Source organism: Cajanus cajan, chromosome 8, assembly GCF_000230855.2.
Source record: "Cajanus cajan strain Asha chromosome 8, NIPB_CcT2T_4, whole genome shotgun sequence".
In the NCBI taxonomy this organism is placed as follows: domain Eukaryota; kingdom Viridiplantae; phylum Streptophyta; class Magnoliopsida; order Fabales; family Fabaceae; genus Cajanus; species Cajanus cajan.
This window is the reverse complement of record NC_138524.1, coordinates 3296151-3309041: the sequence shown is the minus strand read 5'-3', so window position 1 is coordinate 3309041 and position 12891 is coordinate 3296151.

Genomic DNA, 12891 nt, shown 5'->3' with positions numbered 1-12891 from the left:
TTAGCATACTTTTGCTCTGCTTAATTAGAGGTTAGAACTGACCTAAGTTCTGTACTAAAACAATTACATGCATTAAGATAGATTTTATTATATTAAATATTGTTAATATTATTCTTCAAATGAAATCGATATTTTAAAATCTCAATGAATTTTTCATTTCGATAACAATTAATGATTATCAAAACGAAATTCTAGTTTTTTATTAATAAAATGACATACGGTAATATAAATGATTAAATAAAATTGCCATTATTTAACTATTTTAAGATAAAATAACAAAAAAAGTATTTCATTATTTGAGGAATTGTGAGAATTATAGGTAGATTTTTGAACCATGGATGAGTTATCCCAATTCCCGAAATTGGAGGGAAACAGAAATGATATTCATCAGAAATTTGGAATAGAACATATTTAATCCGATTTGATTTCATTACATTTTAACTTAACTATTTTACATGAAGATACTAATATTATACTATTTCATTTCAGTTTTTTTAATCAATGTGATTATGAATTTTGTCAATTCCAAACAAATTTTTTGTTGAACATTATTGTTTATCTTCATGATCAATCACAAATAAGAATCTTTCTCTTTACTTGAAATTTATATAATTACAAAAATAAATAACTTGAAATGTATGATAACAGTGTCCGTAAAAATTTATCCACGTGATATAATAAGTTTTTCTCGATAATAATTGAGGTAACATAACTAATAAGTTTTTAAGTAAGAATAATTCATAATTTTTGTGATAAAAAAGGCGTTGAGAGAAGAGTTCCGTAAAATTTTTTAAAATATTGTATTTATATGAAAAAAAAAATTGTTTTGTAAAATCATCTTAGGTCAAGTTAACAGATTAAAAAAATAAAGTAATAATAATTATTAAAAGACTAAATCAAAGAGATAAGATAAGCATAGTCTAAATGACTAAGTAAAGAAGACCAAATTTAATTAAAATTTATTTTAGATAAAAACTAAATTAATTTATAATAATTTATAAAACTTAATTAAATAAATATTATTAATCTTTTTGCACTCAAAATAATATACAGTATTTTCTTTAGGGATGAGGAGTAGAATTTTGGAACAGGAACATGGACAAGAAATTCTAAACCCCAACTGAAGCACGATATATTTTCTTTTTTATGGTTTAAAATCCGAATTTGGCAACACTGAAAAGTTTCCAAAATTGAAGTGACAAAAGCAAAGGAAGGTCTTATATATATTCCATTTCATGTCCTCGGAAATGCAAAACGCAAAATGAAGCATCTCCCTTTTTCTTGTACAAGAATGAGTGAGCAGGCTTGAAAATGATTAGAGATGAAATAAAGGCATAACGTTCAGGTTAGATAGGGAAGCATAGCTCCAGAATCCAGAGCATCTTTTCCTTTCCCACACTTTTTCAATGTGCAGCAGAGACATGCATGAGTTGATGAAAGAAAATAAACAAAAGAAAAGGAGAACCCCAAACCCAAACCAACACAATCAATGAACACCAACATGCAATAGCTGTTAACGTACATAGTGACCAACGTTGCCAACACATAAGGCTGCTGCAGACTGTACAACACATATAATACGATAAATGCATGCAGTGTAACATACAACTATATAACCAACATTCTAAGTATGTGTATGGAAAAACATCTATTAAGAAAAATTAATCTTATTAGATCGATATATAAATGTTCCTATTTTAAAAGATTAATTAGTCTTTTGACTTTCGTTCAGAGTATCTTATTATAAATATACACCTTTTATGAGGTCATGCATATAAGTGTTTATAACAAAATTTTAATCACAACGGTTTACTGTTTTTAATTATAATTTAAAGATTGTTAGCATTAATTGTTTTCATAAAAACAAATGTTCTTACACCTATGCATAGATATGCATAGATGGAGTTGAGTATGGAATCTAATAATTATATACTTCCTCGAAAGGCTAGTGGAATAAACAGTGACAATGCAATCTATAATATATATATAATCTATCTAAAGTGAATTAACAGACCTTTCATGCAAGTTCTGAGATAATAAGCAGCTTTTTATGTAACAGACATGCAAAAACAGGGAAAGAACGAAAAGAGAACAAATTAGAACCATAATAAAAAAGCCTTCAGACTTTTCAGTTAAAGAGTTTAACAGGCTCTCCTTTTTTTTCCCCAAACAGAAGAAGATGATGCGGTGCTGTCAACTTTGGAGACATGCTCGTTTATTCGTTTTAGTTTCATTTTAGCGCATTTTCTTTTCTTCATTGATCAATGTGAACTTTATCTTTCCTCTTTAAAAGAAAAGTAAACTTTAACTGCTTTTCATTGAATGAAATAAGACAAGACTCACACGATGAAACGGTCATTCATTCCTCTTGGAACTCAGAACCTTTTGTTAGATTGAAAGCCAATGCCGCATTGCAAGGCTAAACGATCATTGTGGGGTACTATTAGAAACTTATTACTAAAATGGGACTGTTTTAAAACATTTTACACCTTTGGGGTTCTTTTACTCCATAGCGACAACCATGACATGTGACATTTTTGGGTCTGACTATGAGCCATGAACGCCATATTGGTAGAGTCGCTGTAACTGGTGGAGACCTTCAAAGAATCGCTATAGCCTATAGCGACTCAAATCGGCTAAAAATGAAAAAAAAAAAAATTTATTTGGGGCGCTATGGCCCATAGCTCCACTCAGGCGCTATGGGCCACAGCGCCTGCATTAAAAATATATCTAATATTTTTAAAATATATCTTATATTTTTAAAATTTAAATTTTTTTTACAAATTTATAAAAAACTAACAGGTAAAAGGGAAAAAAAGATTGAAATAAGAAAAAAATGTTAATTTTAAAAAATAAGTAATAAAATGTAAAAAATAATTAAAAAACGAAAAAAAAAAATTTATTTCAGGCGCTATGGCCTATAGCTCCACTCAGGCGCTATGGGCCACAGCGCCTGCGTTAAAAATATATCTAATATTTTTAAAATATATCTTATATTTTAAATTTTTAAATTTTTTTTACAAATTTATAAAAAACTAACAAGTAAAAGGGGAAAAAAGATTGAAATAAGAAAAAAATGTTAATTTTAAAAAATAAGTAATAAAATGTAAAAAATAATTAAAAAACGAAAAGAAAAAAAAAAATTATTTGGGGCGCTATGGCCCATAGCTCCACTCAGGCGCTATGGGCCACAGCGCCTGTGTTAAAATAATATCTAATATTTTTAAATATAAAATTTTAAAAATAAATTATACAAAAATTTCTGATAAAAGGTAAAATAATAATTGAAAATTTAAAAAAATAAATTTTAAAACTGAAGTAATATAATGTGAGAAATAATTAAAAAACGAAAAAAAAAAATTGAGAAGTGGGGCGCTAGGGCCCATAGCGCCTCACAGGCGCTATGGCCCATAGCAGTTTGGTTGGCAATTAGAAAATTTAATTACCCAGTTGCCACGTGTGAGATTACCGCGATTTCAACCAATGGTAATTTGACACGTGGCATTAAACAGTAAAAAATGAATAAAAAAACCTCTTTATATATACCAGTTTTTACCTTTGGTCCCCACTTCTTTGTTTCACCCCCACCGCGAGAGGCTCCTCCAACTTGGTTAAGGTGAGCATTTTTTTTCGTTTTTTAATTTAATTATAGTTTTTTTTTTATAAATATTTTGTAACGTATATATATTATATTTATTATTGCAGGTTAATTTTGTTTTTTTGGATTTTCGTAGATCTCCAGAGATATTTTGTTTTTGATTATTTTCTGTAATTTAATTATTTGTATTTATTTATTTAGTTATTGTATTTTAATTTGTTATTTATTTAGTTTTTTATTTTTTTAATTATTGTAATTTAATTTGTTATTTTTCTATTTTTTTGGGTAATTTTTTTTTAAGTCGCTATGGGCTATATCATCTTAAATAAAATATTTAAAAAACAGATTTTATTTAAATTTTAGATTTTATAATTTAATTCTGTGTAATAAAGTAATTATGAGTTTAATATTTTCTGTTTGTGAAGTGACGAAATCCTGTATCATTTTAAATAATTTATTTAAATTTCAAAAATTATTTATTTTTAAATTAATTTACAAAATAAGTAATATAATAAAAACAATAATTTAAAAACCAAAAAAAAATAAAAAAAAACTTTGGGGCGCTATGGCCCATAGCTCCACTCGGGCGCTATGGCCCATAGCGCCAACAAGAAAAATATAGCAAATATTTTTTAAATATCAAATTTATATAGAAATTTGAAAAAAAATTACGAATAAAAAGGAAAAAAAGGATTGAAATTTTAAAAAATGTTAATTTTAAAAAATAAGTAATAAATTGTAACAAATAATTTAAAAACGATTTAATTTATTTCTGTGTCATTTAATTTATATAAATTTTAAATTGATTTAATTTAATTCTGTGATATTTATGTTAATTAAAAACAAAATTTATTTATATTTGAAATACCTTTAATTTATTTCTGCTTAATTTAAATTTTTTTCGTAAATAATTAGATTGAAATTATAAATTGATATAATTTATTTCTGTGTAATTTATGTTTATTAAAAAAATAAATAATTACAAATTTATAAATGATTTAATTTATTTCTGTGTCATTAAATTTATATAAATTCTAAATTGATTTAATTTAATTATGTGTTATTTATGTTAATTAAAAAAAATGATTTATATTTGAAATACGTTTAATTTATTTCTGCTTAAATATTGAATTTATTTATTTTAATTCTGTTTTAACTTTATTTAATTAAAAAATAAGTTTATTTAAAATTTGAATTTATTTCATTTAATTCTGTTTTAATTTTATTTAATTAGAAAATAAGTTTATTTATATTTTAAATTGTTTTAAGAACCTTTTTGAAGATACGTTTTTTATGTTATCTTTTTTATTTTTTTCAGATTATTGTTAGTTAATTTGAATTTATTGGTGGATTTCCTCATCTCAAATATTACCAGGTATTTATTATTTTCAGTTTGAATATTTGTTTTTCTTTTAAAATTAAGTAGTCGGTATAGGTTTTATCAAATTATTTATTTAATTGATTAATTATTGTCATTTATTTGAAAATTATATATGATGTTAGTATGTTATTATTTATTATTTTGGTATAATAATGTTATTATTTATTAATTATTGTCATTTATTTGTTAGTATGTTAGTATGTTATTATTTATTATTTTGGTATACTATCAGATACTTCACAATTATCGATTTCATCTTCATTTGATTCATCATTGCTTTCATATGACAATGAAACATGATAGTCTTCATCATCTTCGTCATCTTCATCTTCGTCTCTTGTCATCACCGGTGATCGTTGAATTGACAAATTTTCTAACGAAATTGTTGAAGATTCTAAGTTACCTATTTCAGCATGTAATTCCATTATTGGCATCACATTCTGACTCATAAAAGCTTCTATCATGCATTGTACATCATCATCGTCACTCAATTCCAATGAAGAATATCTGCTCTCACCATGCTGTGAAACAACAAATCTATAAGTTACAGATAATATAACTTGATTTGACTTAAGATGAAATTTGTTGTGAATACTTCTCTTTAATATATCCAAAGTTAAACCTCGTTTAATATACATCCCTTTTTTTGATCCCTCAAATGTTACACCACATTCTGGACTGTCATACATCCTTCCAGTGTAAATATAAGCGATAATTTGATCCATAATATCTGCAGAAAAATTAAAATATTAGTACAAATACATACAACTTATTTAAACTACAAAATATTTCAATCATAAATAACATTTTAAAACTCAACTTAACAGGAGCAAAGAACCAACCAGACTGATTTAGTGGATAAATAACAAATACAGTAACAAAAACAACAAATGAAGTAGAGATTTCGATGTGATTAAATAGAACGGGAGGGGGGGTATATATACTACAAGAGTCTCCATCACCTATAGCGACATCTGCATAAATTATTTAATAAAAATTTTAAAAATTTCAAGTCGCTATGGGTCATAGCTCTAGTTAAGGAAAATATATATATTATTTTATAAATACAAAAATTGTTTACAAATTTATAAAAAATTAACAGATAAAAGGGAAAATAAAAATTCATATAATATAAAATGTAAATTTGAAAAAATAAGTAATATAATGTAAAAAAAAATTCAAAAACGAAAAAAAAAATTAAAATTTGGGGCGCTATGGGCCACAGCTCCACTCAGGCGCTGTGGCCCATAGCGCCAGTTAAGGAAAATATATATATTATTTTATAAATACGAAAATTGTTTACAAATTTATCAAAAATTAACAGATAAAAGGGAAAATAAAAATTCATTTAATATAAAATGTAAATTTCAAAAAAAAAGTAATATAATGTAAAAAAATAATTCCTAAACGAAAAAACAAAATTAAAATTTGGGGCGCTATGGGCCACAGCTCCACTCAGGCGCTATGGCCCATAACGCCTGTTAAGGAAAATATATATATTATTTTATAAATACAAAAACTGTTTACAAATTTATCAAAAATCAACAGATAAAAGAGAAAAAATTAATTCACATAATATAAAATATAAATTTGAAAAAATAAGTAATATAATGTAAAAAAATAATTCAAAAACGAAAAAAAAAAATTAAAATTTGGGGCGCTATGGGCCACAGCTCCACTCAGGCGCTGTGGCCCATAACGCCAGTTAAGGAAAATATATATATTATTTTATAGATACAAAAATTATTTACAAATTTATAAAAAATTAACAGATAAAAGGGAATAAAATAATTCAAATAATAAATAATGTAAATTTGAAAAAAGAAGTAAATATAATGTAAAAAAATTATTTAAAAACGAATAAATAAAAAAAATTTGGGGCGCTATGGCCCATAGCTCCTTTAGGGCGCTATGGGCCACAGCGTCAGTTTAAAAAAATACATATTATTTATTTAAAATTACTTTTTTATAAAAATTTGTTTTCTTTTTATAATTATATAATAATAACTTTCAGTTTATTATATTTATTCTACATTATTATTAATTTTGTATTTTTTTTTCTTTGCTTAGTGTCGCTATGGGCTATATAATTTTTTTTAGCCCATCAGGTGTGGTGCTTCAGCCTATAGCGACAGTGGTCCAGCCCAACCAAGCCAAAAAAAAAAAAAAAAAGCCACGTGTCATGAGTGTCACTATGGCCCATAGCGACACCCATGAAAACTACCCCAAAGGTATAAAATGTTTCAAAACAGCCCCATTTTAATATTTTGTTTGTAAAACTACACTATAATGGTCGTTTAGCCGCATTGCAAGCTTCCAAATTTCACACAAGGAATCCTTTTTATTCCTAACCTCCTACTACCCTAGCTTGAATCAGAATGTGGGAAGCATGGTCTTTCATCTTCAAAGCAATGACATCTAGTGACTGAAGCTGGAAAAAATCTGTTAATTAAATCACAAATGTTAATTATTAATTATTATGTTAGTGAAAAAATTTGAATTCAAGTTCTCCTTATCACTTCGGCCTATATCTCAACCACCATATCAACCCTATGTCACTTGATAAACTAATTTATTTATATATACAATTTATTATAAATTTTAATTATATAATAAACATGCATTTCACAAATTAAAATATTAATTTTTTATAACTTTTATATAAATATTTGAAAACAAAATAAATAACATACTAATTAATATTTATTAATATTTAGGTTAAATTTTAATTTTAATCCACTCAATATTGTTTGTTTTGTTACTTAATATTTAAGTATACCAATATATGACATATATATATAAGGGGCAACTCAACTAAGAATAGTTACTAATATAAGAATACGAAGACAATTAATTACAACCCTTAGATTAAACAGATGACTTAGATCAAAAGATTTAAATAAAATTATCATGTATCATCATCATTTTAATTCTCTATATCATTATCTCTACCTCCACTTTTATCATACAATCGTCACATCACTATCGTCACTATTGTTGTTATTGTCGTCGTCACTATCATTACTATTGTCATCCATGGTGACAACAACAATATGATATTAATAATAATGGTGGTGGTAAAAATGGAGGTAATGATGATTACAATAACAATAATAAAAAATATCAATAATGAAGAAAGCTATAATAACAGTGATACGTTGTAATTTGAGTCAACTCCTTCACATGTGTGTGTCTATCTAGCTAGCACTACTATATTTTAATTCTTTAATTACATTTTCTTTCTTACATTTGTTAAAATGTTACTATATATTGAATAAATAGGTTATTTTGTAACATTTTTTTTTTCAATAGATAGAGTAACATTTTTTATTTCAATATTATTCTTTTCAATTATTTTTAAAATCAAAGTCTCATATCAAGTAAAAAAAAATGTTACATGAGTTATTTTGTAACATTTTTTTATTTCAACATTATTCTTAATTTCATTGATGAAATGATATGTCATTTTATTAATTCAAATCAACATTAACATATATATTTTATAATTTTTATTACTTTAGAGTCCATTAAAAGCAAAGGTTGAGAGAGAATGGGAAAAAGAATATTGGGCTAACAAAAGAATCAAGCCCAATTGTATATATGCAACACATTAAATTGAGTCGAGGCACAACACGCCCACAATATATGGTATGATTCCCACCCTAGACCACTAAGTATAGTCAGTAAGAACCCATAACTTAAGTTATTTTCAAGCTAATATTTCATGAACCCAGTCTAGTTTGGCATCTTTGTTAATAGTTGATTTTTTTTATTTTTTTTTAACTCGTTCCTGCCGAATCCACTGTAAAAATAAAGTGGTATTTTTTTTGTCACAATTTTATGATCAAGATGAGAATTAAATCCTAATCTTTAATTAAAAAATATATATGTCAAACCATTTATATTAACAGTTTTTAATTAGTTAATAGTTGATTTATTTATCGTAAAATTTAATAAATCTTATTTTGAACGAAAACATTGTTTTTTAAGTTTGTTCTAACTTATCCCATTATAAAAATGAAGTGATATTTTTTATCTTAATTTTATGATCAAGATAAAACTTAAATTCTGATCTTTAACTAAAAAATATAAATATAAAATCATTTAAATTAACAGTTTTTAGTTAGTTAATAGTTGATTCATTTATCTAAAATCCACTAAATTTTATTTTGAATAAAAACATTGTTTTTAAGTATGTTCTAACTTATATATGTAAATTACTGATATATTTTGATTAAAAAATAAATAAAAATATGTTGATAATATATATATATACAGAGGAGAGATCATTTTATTCTAGGAGTAAGTTTACCTAGACTTATTTCGTTCAATAACTGATGTTCTATATTAAATTTCAACGATCTAACCATTCAATTTAAAGTTCTTAATGCATAGATTAAATCTGCAAATTTTTATAAAATTTAAAAACTATTTGATACTTCGTTTCATTAATCTAAATTAATGTATAAAATAATTTTATGATTATCTGTGAATTTAAATTAATGAAATGAAGTATCAAATAATTTTTAAATTTTCTAAAAATTTATAAATCTGATATATGCATTAAGAACTTTAAATTGAACGATTGAATCGTTAAAATTTGATATAGAACATGAGATATTTAACGAAGTAAGTCTAGGTAAACTTATTTCTATCTCTCCTCATATATATCTATCTGCTATAAACTTTTTTCTCAGACGTTGTCGCTGCAACCCCTCTCATCTCTCACATTGTTGCTACAACCCCTTTTCACATATTGAACTAGTTTATAGAATAATATGATGGAGAATATTCCGGCGAACGAACTCAAATTTTCTCAATGTCAATTGAATGAAACTTCACTTTGATTTCCTTCTTTTGCAATTACTTGTGAAATTGTGGAGTTGTTCAGTCTGTAAATATATTTTTGCTTTTCTAAAAAGTAGTGAATATTAAAAAAATACCAAATTGCTTTAAGAGAGAAAAAAATATAAAACTGGATGCTCTATCTTGTCGGAGAAAAATGGTGCTCGATGAATGATGATGATGAGAAAAAATAAAACCTACTGCTGAGTTGAGTTTTGAGTGGAAGAAGAAAGATAAATTAGTGTAAGATGAGAGGAAGAACAAAGAGAAGAAAAAAAAAAAAAAAAAAAACTCAGTAATCAGATAGGAGAGAGAAACCACCGTAAAAGATGGAAAAGGAAAAGAAATTAATGATGAAAAAGACAAGAGATAACAATAGAATACACGGAAGAAATTGTACTTTAAATAACATATTATATTATCATAATATCTTTAAAAATAATTTTTTAAAATAAAGAAAGAGGTGAGTATTTTGTATAAAAAAAATGTGTAAAGCGATAGGATACTTATTTCAACTAACCCATACGTATAGTTCAATAGTAAGGGTTGATCTACGCTTAAGTAAGGTCAGAAGTTCGAATCCTGCCTGGGGCTAGTTATCCCACCTTTTGAGGTACCTCCAATGTAGTAGGAGATTAGTCACTACTATCGATCTTAAATACTCGGAGGACAAACAAAAAAAAATACTTATTTCAACTAAAAATAAAATGAGAGTAGGATAGCAATTTATATATATAGAGAGAATCATTTAATTATTCTAAGAGTAAATTTATTGTACGTATTTTATTTAATAACTTATTATTTATATTTTCTTTTAAAAATTTAATATATAGATTAAATCAATAATTTTTCATAAATTTAAAAATTATTTAATATTTTGTTTCATTAATTTAAATCAATATATAGAATTATCGAATAGTTTTTAAATTTTTTAATTAATGAAACAGGCTATTAAATAGTTTTTACTTTTTTTAAATTTTGTAAACTTTATTTATGTATTAAAAGTTTTTCATTCAACGATTAAATTATTAAAATTTAATGTAGAAGATAAATTAGAGTAAGTCAAAGTAAAATTATTTTTTGAAATAAATTAATCATTCCTCGTATATGTGTGTGAAAAAATTAAATAATAAAAAAATATTATTTTTAAACATATAAATTGTATTTAAAATTTTGTATAATAAATATTTATAAGCATAAAATATATTTTAAATTTATGATAAATAATTTATATTATAACAATTTATTATTTTTATTTATTAATAATTTATTTTTAAAATATAAAATTTAATTTATAAATAATCATAATAAATAAAATTTGAATTATATAAAAAAAATTATAAAAAGAACTCAAAAATATTTTTATTAAAAAAAATTCTTAAAAATACTCATGCAAGATAATTTTATTTAATAATTAATATATAAAAGTCTATTTTTAGGAGGTGTTATATGTTAATAGTGTATCATAGATGATTGTGGATAATGCTAAATTTATCAACTAATTTTTTAATAAACACATTAATAATTAAAATATACATAATAATAATGACTAAACAATAGTCCCACATTTAAAGGTACAAAAAAACTTTAAAAAAATTGTTTAAATCTACTTTTATATCTATAGTTTCATAATTATACAATTTAGATCCTCCAAAAAAATTATTACAAAATTGATTTCCATAATTTTTAAATCCTCAAAAAAAATTTATTACAAAATTAATTTTTATATTTTTCAAAATCAAACAATATTAGTCCACTAATTAATTTTAAAATTTAAATTTCTCAATTTCATAATATCTACTATTCTATTTCTTCGTTAAATATTCATTTATCTATGATACAAATTGTAATGTTATTCTATTCTAACATATAGATGCCATAAAAGATGTTCCAACATGTAAATTCTAATTTACTTTTTACAGTATAAAATGTATTTATTACAGTAATAATCATTGCCTAAGAGCACCTGTATCTTAAAAATAAGCAACGACACTTACAAGATATTCTCAATGGAGTGATCCCACGTGACAAGAGGAGTTTCAATTTTTTTAGCTTTGTTGCTTGGAGGAAGGAACGGTGCTTAGCACTATGAAATGTGAAATGGAGAGGTGTGATTGGTACAAAAATCACAGAAGCTCCACTCGCACCAGCACCAACAAATCTACGGAGCTCCTTGTCGCCGTCCGCTCCACTCGGACCAACACCAACAACACCGTAGAGATCCACTCACACCAGCACCAGCAACCGAGGAGCTCCAAGTCGAGCTCCTCGTCTCCGTCTGCTCCACTCGCACCAGCACCAACAACACCGCAGAGATCCACTTGCACCAGCACCAACCACCACGTCTCCGTCGAGCTGCTCATCTTCGTCTGCTCCCCTTGCACCAGCACCAGCAACACCGCAGAGATCCACTCGCACCAGCACCAGCCACCGCGTCTCCGTCGAGCTCCTCATCTCCATCCGATCCACTCACACCAGCACCAGCCACCGCGGAGCTCCACTCGCACCAGCACCGCTCACCTTTGACGAAGGGACGCTCATTGCCAACCTAGCGTCGGGTCAGATCCACCGCCCCCAAACCGTCTCGTCGTCTCCCCCAACTTGCCATCAGAGCCACGTGTAGAGCTTGATGGCGTGGGAGGGGTTATATTTGGTTACGTGTGGTCGTCCGTTGAGAGAGAAAGAGGAAACAAGAGAGTGAGCGAAAGAAAAGTGAGACATTGAGAGACATCCCAAAAAAAAAGAGAAAAAAAAAGACGTTGCAAAAGTAGCCGTTGAGAGTGTAATATGAGTTGTAAAAAAGTAGGAGTGCTTATAAGCATTTTCTATTGGAGCAAGAATTGTAAAAATATAGTATGAATTGCTTTTGAGTGACATGGCATAGTGAGACCCATATAAAGTGGTTTGGAGTTGCTTATAAGCAACTCCAATTGTAGATGCTCTAATGTATCTTAAAAATAAGCAACAGTGCTTACAGGAATTTGCCATTGAAGTGATCTGACGTGGCAACAAAAGTTCAAATTTTTTTAGCTTCGTTGCTTCAGCAAGGAATGGTGCTTAGGACTAT